General features: G+C 42.2%; 1 protein-coding gene across 1 annotated transcript in view; it reads left to right on the top strand.

The window, feature by feature from the left end:
* Nucleotides 1-11,068, top strand: part of TRPM3 (transient receptor potential cation channel subfamily M member 3) — a 253,510-nt gene that overhangs the window by 224,071 nt on the left and 18,371 nt on the right. The window lies entirely within an intron of this gene.

The following is an 11,068-nucleotide window of genomic DNA, read 5'->3' as shown; positions in this document are numbered from 1 at the left end:
AAAAAGATTGGGCCCCTCACTGTAACAGTGACAGAAACCCCTAAATTGAAACAGTGGGTTTTTAATCATCACAATTCAGAGGACCAAACCCCTATCATGTGTACAAGTGCCCCATAAGAGCTAGTCCTAATTCCTTCTTTCTGAGAGAGAGAGAGAGAAACTATGGAGGATTTTAGAATTTGCCACTGTCTCTTAGAGATTTTCAGTACACGTTATACGCTTGTGAAAATAAATTGTCTAGAAAATGTTATCCAGTGGAATCAACTAATGCCTATAATTGACATGTTGTGTTAACTTTTTGGACACTTATTTTTTCCACTGTTTGGAAATTAACTGCCATATTTTTCCGTGCACTGTTCTAAGCTAAATCAGCCACTGTATTCTATTTTGAGTACTCTAAAGTATTTGTACTTTCTCAAATGTGATTATATGCCTGTTCTAAAAACTGTTGCGTTACCCTCTGAGATACAATCATACTTCACAGCTTGGGACTTTTCAATTTAATATTTAAAGAAGAAAAGATAGTTCTGGGGTTTTTTCATGTTTTTATTTTGACCACATATTCTGGATGCAGATAGGGTGCTGGGTCCTGGCCTGCTCCGTTGTGGCACTGTGTTCTAAAGGTTCCTTTTGTCTACTTGAGAAAGGTACAAATAGCTTATGCTACTCAAAAATATTTTGACTTCTTTTTCTTTTGATCACTTTCTGTTGATTTGTGAAGCATGCCGTAACACTGACAGATCCGCTATCTGGATCCACTTCATCGGGGTGGGGGCAGCCTGTCCATCCATTGGATATGTTATTTTTAATTTTATCACAAAATACTGTGCTCTTAAAACACCAACTATGTGTATTGTTCTAATCAAATGCATGTTCTGCCTAGATCTATATATGTATGTGTTTTTCACAATAAGTGCCCGTGTTCATTTCACGTGGAAAAAATTCTCATAATTGAAACATGCATAGATGCTCAAAAATGCAGCGTGGACATTTAATCTCACTTGTAATTCAAACCATGAGGTCATAACTCCTCACTTTTGGCAGTAAATCATAGTAATATATTATTATTACTACCATATAATAATTATAATAATATGTTATTATATGTAGGTTCTATTGCCTATGAAACACACACACGTGTGTGTGTCTGTTTATGAATATATAACTACTATACGTGTATTGATTGCTGTTTATCAGTCAGTCATACATAATAATCAATAGAAGAAAGCTTTTAGGACTGTATTCAGAACAAATCTAAATTTTAAAATAAGTTAAAAACAAGAAGATGAAGTTGGCTCAAAAATTCAAATTCAAAAGCAGTTTCTCTCAGTCAGGCACAATCTTCACAATATTGTTTGTTGGTAAAAGAAAGATACTTAAGTCAGGGAATTGATGATGCGCTATGGATGCTCTTTACTTTTAACCTGTCATTTCTAATCCAGTGAGGATCAACTGATAAAGATAACCAATGGCTAAGCAACCAAAAAATGGCTAACTTTTATTCTAATGTCCTTCCTGGTGGACATGTATCCTCATTATAAAATTGCCCCTTGCAATTTGCACTATTTGACACCATTGTTGGCAATCCCAACAGAAACACAAAAGATTCATTTGCCACAGAGAATCGGTTTTCCTTTTACCTCCAGAATATGAGGCGGGGGGATATTATGAACGCTATGTTGTCCATAGTGCACCTGTGAATAAATAGGAGTTTGGTAGGTAATATTAAATGTGGAGAGATAATAACTGTATATGACATTTTGATGGACAACAGCCACCATTAAAAAAACAAATTTTGTCTCCACTTAGCATTTTTCCTGAATTTAGGATACTGAATAACCTTGAACACTGTTGGTAGATACTGAGGGAGTTTTTGAATAGCACCTATTGTATTTTAGCTCAGTGTCTTACATACTGAATTTGTCCAGTGTGTAATTCAAAACAAGATACTTATTTCCAATTGAGTTGAAGAGAAAATTGTGTCTCGTAAAGAGAATTCTATAGGAAGGATACATTGCTCTGTTACATGCCATGGACCCGGTTCTCATGTGCCCAAACCCACTTTACAACTTTCTGACAGCCTGAGAGGGCTTAAAAGTGAGCATAAATTACATTTCCATCTGCCTTAATGTCACCTTATGCTGTGAGGCAGGGGTAAAGGGGCTACTATAAATAAGTGCTGTAGATTTTATCCTAATTTGCATCCCGTCATACTGCATTCCTATAGACCCCTCTTCTCCTTCTTTTGGACTTTTACTTAAGCACCACCATCAACACAGAACATGAGGACTAACATGGCAATTTTGCACATGACTGAATAAAAGACATCCTTGATCTTCTCTAATTACTACATATTAGCTCTGCACCGCCAACAGATTTATTTTGGTATGCTAGACAGATGCATGGGATAAAATTCACACAAGGCTATGCTCCATTTCAGTCTCACTGTGCCCATGTGGACAGGAGCGATTTTCAGCCTCTGAGCACTCCTTTGACCTTAAAATTACCCTTAGATGTTCTGTTTCATTGTTATTTTTAAGGTAGGGAGAAGAGAGGCAACAAAAATTAGAGGGAGCAAGTGTTGAATCAGTAGATTCATTATAAATTGAGACCAAAGGCACCAACCATGCAGGACAGGAGGGCACTTGAAAGAAAATTTTAGCATGACTCAAGGTAAAAAATGAATTACAAGGATCACAATATTATTCATTTTCGATTGCTAAGCTGAATGCCATATCCCATTTCCCTAATAGTATTTTCTAGGATGGCGGAGCCAGGGGCAGCTGCTGTGTGTGGCGTGAGACCCTAGCACAGATGTCAGCAACATTCTTGGGCAGAGTGCTGAAAACACCCACAACGTCAACTTGTAAGATGTTGGTGTGCCAGGGTGGCTAACGGGGGAGCCACAAGGGGCCCAATCCTTGCTGTTGCCGTGTAGCCCTGGCCCCTTCCTGCCATCCACCCAGAGGCACGTGTGCCAAGCAAAATGCCTTTCAGTCCCTCACTCTGGTACTCGTGCTGGGGATTGCCTACCCCTACCCTAGCACTTCAGTCAGTGCTTCCAGTGGAATAGAGGCAAGGGGGCCTCACGCCTCCAGCTGCATGAAGCAGAGTGGAGGCAGGATGCTGTTATGAGAGCAGGTCCTGAGTGTCACCACCAAGAACCAAATTAACCCTTTTCTGGCCCTGCAGCCACTACCAAATTCAGGGCTTTGGCTCCTCGCTCACCATATAAAGCTGTGGTGGTGGCAGGGCCAAGGAGGGGTCAACAGCTCTTTGCTGTGACACCTGTCTTGGATCAGTGGCCTGCCTCTACTCTGCTCTACTCAGCTGGAGGCTTAACCCCCCTCCTCCATTCTAGCACCCCAGGATGCAAACTATATTGGGTATGCTTCTGGGGAACGGGGATCAGAGTAACACTTGGGGAGGAGGTAGCAGGGCTGAACTTGTGGCACACCTGCCAAAAAGGTTGGTCACCACTATTCTAGGGTATAGAACAGGCATGCAGGATCAAGGCCTTCCACAATATCTTCCTTTCTCTGTCACTGAATTCCTGTGCAGCCTTTGGCAAGTCACTGAACCTTTCCATAGGTCCATTTTTCTGCTTGTGAAATAGAGATAAGTGCCCACATCACAAGATTGTTTAATTAAGTGTAAGTTGCTTTCAGATCCTTGATAAAAGGTTCTGTAGAAGTGTAATGTTTATTATTAAAATTGATAAAGGACTTAGCTATTCGAGAGACTCTCTTTTCATAAGGAAAAGCAAATTTCAGAGCTTCAGACTTAATCTTTTTTGTTTGTTACTTGACAGTCATCTTTTTGTTTTCATGTTGAGACACGTGGCCATTTATACACATTAAACAGCTCCTTTTAACAAAAAGTAGCACACCTTGCATTGTAATGTTCTTATCTATCTTTTAAATAGAAGCTTTTATGCAGCAGGTAATTTGGGTACTAAAGGAAATTCTTGCCTCCCTTTTTTTCCCCCACCTCCATTTTTGGAGAAAGGAAGAAAGGAAGTGGTGTCGCACCCTGTTGGCAGGGTGATTTGCAGCTGCCCTTTCACAAGCCTCAGTTCATTAAAAATGAGCAATGCCCATGTCACAGCTGTTGTAAAGTTATACTAGAGAAGCATGTTCTGGGTCGGAAGTTAGCCATAAGCCAAAACTCTGCAGGTGCTTTAGGTCTGAAACACTAAGAGAAGTGGATTACAGCTGTTTATTCTCATGTGATTAGCTGACCAGGAAAGAGGAAAGTCTGGGTAAGTAAGAGAAAAGAATCAAACAGGAAGCTTCTAAAATGAGCCTGGAGAGGGCGGGAGAAGGAAGCATAGGGAAGGAATTGTAAAAGAGGAAACAAAGGATGAAAAAAGAACATGTTTCTGCAGATGCCAGGATCTATTGTCCTAAACTTCAGTAAAGTTGTATATGTGTAACTTAGAGCTGGGTCCTGATGAGGCAGATTTTTAAAAATGTGGCTCTGAGATTTGTGTTCATTGTCATGCTTTCATTAATGGTTAACCTGGTATCCAACTAGCCAACTATACGTGCATCAGTACACACATATATGCTTCATTAATACATCTGTTTACATGTACCTCTGAATCAGGCCTACAAGTGAACAAATTTAAGTGCACAGTTTCATACCAATGTTACAATTTTTTGTTGAAATAAGTTGTCATAGTGATTTAATGCTGCTCTGAAATTATACAAAAATTTATGCATTTATCATAATCTATTTTGAAATGGCCATATAAAACCCTGTAAAATTTTCTCATGCCAACATTAATATGTCTACAAAGAAAGTTCCATTTGTGTTATTAATGTTATGAGTAATTGTTTTTAAAGAGTGGTGCAGTGCAGTGCACAAAGTCACAGTTACATTTCTCTGCACTTTTTATGGTGCAAAAGACTGGAAGCAGCAGAATCATTTAACCTGTGCCTTATATCTGTCCTAGTGAAAGCTTGCATACCTTCACATCCCATTGCATTGCTGCACACCCCTCTGCCACATAAATAGGACATTTCAGACCACAGATCCAAATGCAGGGATCATTTTGCCCCCCATTTAGAAAGACTATGATTACACACTCATCATGTGTCCTGGATGTCATGATACGTTACAGATTTCAGGTGAAGCATGATTAGTAGCTGGGAGGCCATGAGTGTTGTTTATATATTTTAATGCCCCTCACAGGCATTACTAGTGAGCACAGCCTTAAGCCCCCTTCCTTGCTGAGGATGGAGAAAAGTTTCATTTTGCTCATTTCATAAATAAGTTAACTGACAACTGGAGAAGCTCGTGCCAGACAGAACTAGGAATAGAATTAAGTTCCCAAAGTATAATACCTCCATCTGAGCTGCTCTGCCCTACACAATGAACAAGTAAGACTTCTGTATTTCCCTAGCCTGTCTTCCATGGATGACTGGTCCCTCCTGAGTCTGGGGGGGCACCAGCGGGGCATAACTGGGAGGGTCCCCCAGTAGCCAACCAGCGACAGGGAGGGGGGCATCCCCCAGCAGCCGGTTGCCAAGTAAAACTGGCAGCACAGCAGCAGCTGAAGTGCCACCAGCAGAGCCAATTTCAGGGAGGGCACTAGTACTCTCCATGCTCCACTACCCATGCTACCCCTACGTGTCATCTATGCAGTCTTCAACCATTCAAACACACTCCACCACCAAGCAAAATAATAAAATCCAGCAAGCCTGGTTTTCAGCCTCATAATGATCTCTAGCAAATCCTTATACCGCCCTCTGGCAAATTATGTGCTATTTTCTCCTTTAGAGGCTGGGTCATGCAGATGCTAACACTGCTTTAAAAATGGTCGAGATCTCTGGTGATGACCTAAAAGCTATAGTATATGGCTAGGGACAGACATTACACAGAAGCAGGGGGAAGAGTCCCCCTCTAGGGCCAGGCAGCCTTACAGAGCCCCCCCTCCCCACCCCACGGCAGTGCGGGGGGGCAGGGAGGAGGAGGAGGGAGAAGACCCACCCCCCAGCACTGAACAGGGACTCCTCCCAGCCCTGCACCGGTGGGGAAGAGGGAGAGGGGGGAAGAATTCTCCTCTGGGGCCAGGCAGCCCTGTGTGCTGGGACTGTCCCCAGCTGTCAGGGAGTCACTAGGGCTGGCCTACCAGAGCCTGGCCACATCCCTCCTCCTCAGCTCAGCTTCCCCGTGGAAGGCAGGGCTGCTCTAGCACCCTCAGGCTTCTGGTTTGAGCCACTGCAAGTATGTGCTTGCATTTCCTGAATAGAAAGGGAACATCTATCCACTTGGAAACTGATTCACTCTCTGCAGGTTAGACTAACCTGCAAAGATTGAATCAATTCAGGCCCAGGCTTTTTGAATGTCTGTGTCTAGCACATGTTACACTTAGATTGACCTAACTGCCCAACTGTGCAAACATTCAGGAGGGTTTAAATCAGGGTGGGCAATTATTTCAGGTGGAGGGCCACTTACTGAGTTTCAGCAAGCCATCAAGGGCCGCATGACAGGCAGCCAGGGGCAGATGTATATTAATTTTCTAAATTTTTTAGGGGCCCCGTGGGCTGGATAGAATGGCCTGGCAGGCCACATTTTACCCTCCCCTGGTTTAAATCGTAACAAAAATGGCAAGCCTGATTTAAGTTAGTTCATTTGAATAGGCAAATTAACTCAGGTTGGGAACAGGTTAGCCTGATCCAACAAATGCCTGCACACATTCAGAACACAGCGCTAGAGTTGGGAAAACCTAGCTGCTCACCCCAGCCCTGGAGCTGCATTCTTGGCACTAACAAACGATTGTACACACCACGCCCAGTCTACACGTGATCACAGATCAGGTACAGCAAACAGTTGCATGCACTAGGGGTGTGTGAAGCAGGCAGTATTCTATTCAGATTCAGCCCAGTTCAGGGTACAGTGGTTCAGTTCGCTGATTCGGACCACTCTCCTGATTCAATTCGGCTGAATCTGAATCTGAAGATTCGATTCTGATTCTGAGAATCAGCAATTCATCCATAGACACAGCTTTTTATGTTTTTTCTACATACCTCAAGGTACCAGATACGGCTTGTGAATACTAAGATGTTGGGGGCGGATGGAGCATCCCACGGAAGCCACTTGGCGGAGGACCCAGAAGTGGATCGGAAGTACTTTTGCAGATCTCCCCATGCCCTCCCGGCTCAGCGATCATCCACGGGGGGACCCTGGGTGCCCCCCCAGACCCAAGAGGCATCAGTCACCGAGCTGGGGCAGGGGGGTCCCCCCTGCACTCTGTGGTAGACCCGGAAGTGGACTGGAAGTTCTTCTGGTCCACTTCCAGGTCTGCCATCAAGCCTGTGCTCCCATGGGACACTCCCTCCGCCCCACTAACTCAGCTTTCATGAGCCATGCCTGGTACCTCAAGGTATGTAGAAAAAACATATAAAGCTGTATCTATTGCCAAATCATCGAATCTCTCCGGATCAAATTGGAAGCTTCCGATTCAATTCAGAGAGATTAATGGGTCTCCTGATTCAATTCAGATTCAGAGATTCAGCCGCCAAATTGGGCCGAATCTCCTCCAAATCAAATCAGCGACCAAAGCTTCGCACAGCCCTAATACGCACTGTATGCATGACCCTGGTACCTGCACGTGGTGGAACTTCTGTTTTTTTCTAGTTTTCTTTTTAAACAACTGGTTTACATAACCAGCAATAAAAAAAAATCTTCAAAAATAAGTACATATTTATAAACAAACTCAATAGTATGATTTGGAAGATGCAACATAATGCTGCTTCATATTTTGCACATCTTTTACAAATTTGTTTTTTTTCCTGCCATGAAGTAGCAGATTTGAAGACTGAAGGACATACGTGTTTAAAACAGTTTAGCTGTGCATAGAATACCATTGAATATTCATATTCAGTTATCACTTTAAAAGTTTCCCACTCGAAAATAGCAGACCTAGACAGGAAGAATTTGGCAACCTGTACAGGAAAAACCAAAGACCTGTATAAGTAAGTTCCTTTGGAATAAAAGGGTGTGGATTTGTCCATTGTATTGTATGGCACAAATTGATGAGGTTGCATTAATACAACTCTAAATCCTCTGTGAGAGGCTATCTGTTCTAACAGAGGTTGGAAAAACCCTCTTTGTCTAGCTATCACTTAAAGATGGATTTCTAGTTAAAATCCTATTTTTTTTCTCTCTCTTTTTAAAAAAATGTAATAAACATAGCCAGAGTTGGAACTAAAATTTTGATTTCCCTCATCTGTAGTACAAAATACACTTTTGAGAAACAGCTTTCAGTATTAAAAAGAAGGACAATTTTCTCTGTACTATTACTCTTCATTATATTAACAGGGGTTAATGCATGAGATCAACTGAGTTTTTTTTAATTGTTTTTTTCATTATTGTCCTGGAGTCTTTATCAGACCAAGTTATGAATTCACGCTTTTTTTCTGGTAATTTGATTTGCATGTGAGCAAATCAACATTTCCCTATAACCAGAATTTTAAAAGTACATTGTTCACCTGAAGGGTGATCTTGAAACATGTTAAGTGCCCCAAACTTCTGTTAAGTGGAAGATGAGGGTATTCAGCACTTCACAGACTCACAGCTGAACCCCTGATGCCTAAAGGAAGTTGTAGTTTGGAACACTAAAGCAAACATGAAAATACTAAAGCTAATTGAAAAGATCTGTAAATACCATGTTGTTTGAAGAATAACTTCCTTTGAATTCATCCCAGAGAGAAAAGGCTTTTCTGTATGTGAGGAAGATTAATAACAAGCATTAACATATGCACATGTCCATGCACGCAATAGAGATTTTTCAGCCAGACACTGAAGAGAGTTGCTGATGTGTGTAACACTGTTTGTATTGTTGGTGCTGTTCTGTTTATATGGTTGTTCACTTTACGTTGGGATAGTATGTGTCTGAAGTAGATATGCCAATCTCCGTCTCTCCCACACAAATGTATCAAAGTAAAGATTTGATCATTTAATATCTACACATAGTGCCCCAAAACAAGGCCTCAATGCCACTTACTTCCACATAAATGGCAATACAAAGTCATCCAAAGTTGACTCCAGTGGTCCGTGGCAGTGTTTCTCAACTTTTTAGTTAACTACCTAACTTCTAAAAATGTTAATAAGTACCCCAACATTCAATTTTCCAGGGAATTTTGTATTTACAGGCTAGTGTGTGTCATGTGTTGGGAGAATGGCTATGTATGTAAGGCCGTGATATGACAGATGTCTGATCTGGTGTGGATAGAGTTGTCACATTTTATACCAGGGGTGCACAACTCAAGTATGTACCTGGGCTACAGGTGATGTTGGCCAAAGCTAGGAGGGCTAAACACCAAATTATTACTGGGGAATTTAATTTTTTTAATTGCACGACATTTTTTGCCATAGTTTTGAGAGGAAAAGAGGGTGAGAGAGAGAGAGGAAAAGAGGGCGAGAGAGAGAGTGTTGGAGTACCTGTGTACAGCCCCTGACTGTGTCTCGTGAGCCCCCAGGGGTACACGTACCACAGGCTGAGAAACTATGGTCTGTGGATCAGTCAGAGTAATCATTTTGGAAAGAAATAATACTTGATATGGTAGAACACAGAGTCGTTACAGCAGGATTTCTAAAGCATTGCCCAAGTCCTGCTCCAGCAGATTTTGTTTGTTTGTTTTGCCTTTCTTTTAGAAGGGCTGTGGGAGGGATATGAACAATACTATATGATGTTCACCCTGGAGGACTATCTGTAAGCCCTTTCAGCAGTTTTCTTGAAGACCCAAAAATGATGCATGCTCTGGATCAATCCTAATACATTGCCTGAGACTTGAGAGACCAACCAGAATAATGAATTGAACCCATGAGAGTGGGCTGGGGATGAATGGGAATCTGCCAAAGCATATTAGAGAATTTTATAAAACTGAATTGTGCGCTATTTCCTCCCCCTACTTCCAAAAAATGAATATGGGATATATTTGATGTTTAAAAAATTAAGGACAAAACAGGTTGCAGCTCCACTGTTCGTTACAAAAAAAATACTTGAATGTCTTCCACATTGTTCCTAAGTCTATAGTCCAAGGTCCAATAGCAGAGAGTCATTGGCCAGGTACACAAACATTACACTTTTATTGGTATAGGTGACTGAAAACTGATCTATACCTAGGGTGACCATATGTTCCAGTTTTGCCAGGACACTGGGAATACGCAGCCTGGTCCCAGTCAATTGGTTAAAGTCCTTGCCTGGCATCCAACAAGGAGGCAGAGCAGCATGGAGTGCCTGCTCCAGTCTGGAGGCAAGGGTGGTGCCTGCTGTAGTCTGTAACAAGGCAGACAGACTGGAGCAGGTGCCACCCCACCCACAGAAGCAGCAGTGCCTGCCCAGCTGCCTGCCTGGTGCACCGCTCCTCTCTGCCTCCCTATTGCACTCCAGCCCGGGACCTTTGACCAACTGGCCAAGACTGAGCTGAGGAATCCTGGAGTGTCCTGGCCAAACCAGGACATATGGTCACCATATCTATATCTGTAAAAGAACCAAAGTTTGGCACACAAAACCGGTCTGTACCCATAACAGAACAGAAGTTGACACATACGGACTAGTTTAAAAATGATGGAACCCAGTCTAAGATTTGTGCACCCCACCAAAAGGTGCATGTGTTCACTACTGATCTAAATGATGCCACTTATAGAAAACTCAATTCCGCCTCAGGCTTTTTGAATGTCTGTGTACTTGGCCATTATGAACTTGCCCCATTGTTGTTTTTTGATTCTTTTGTACAGCAATGACTAAAAATAGTTTATTTTACATGTATATTATTTATTACCACCCCTTCTCTCAGTTAGCAAAAGCCCAAATATTTGTTTTCAGTAAAAGAAAAATGTTAGCTGTCCATAGGAGTAAGCAATTTGGTTAGTTCATATTAACAGCATCTACTTACCACTGCTACATAGCTATGTTTCAGAAACAGCTGGATAGGTCAATGAAAGACAGGCAGCTGGAAAAGCGTAGGCTCAGGGGTGATCCGATGGCCACCTATAAGTTTATCAAGGGTGACCACCAGGATCTGGGGGAACGTTTGTTCACCAGAGCGCCCCGAGG

The sequence above is a fragment of the Crocodylus porosus genome, unplaced genomic scaffold (genome assembly GCF_001723895.1).
Source record: "Crocodylus porosus isolate Cpor-Errol unplaced genomic scaffold, CroPor_comp1, whole genome shotgun sequence".
NCBI lineage: Eukaryota > Metazoa > Chordata > Crocodylia > Crocodylidae > Crocodylus > Crocodylus porosus.
The sequence above is the reverse complement of the archived record's forward strand: the minus strand, read 5'-3'. Positions and strand labels throughout refer to the sequence as shown.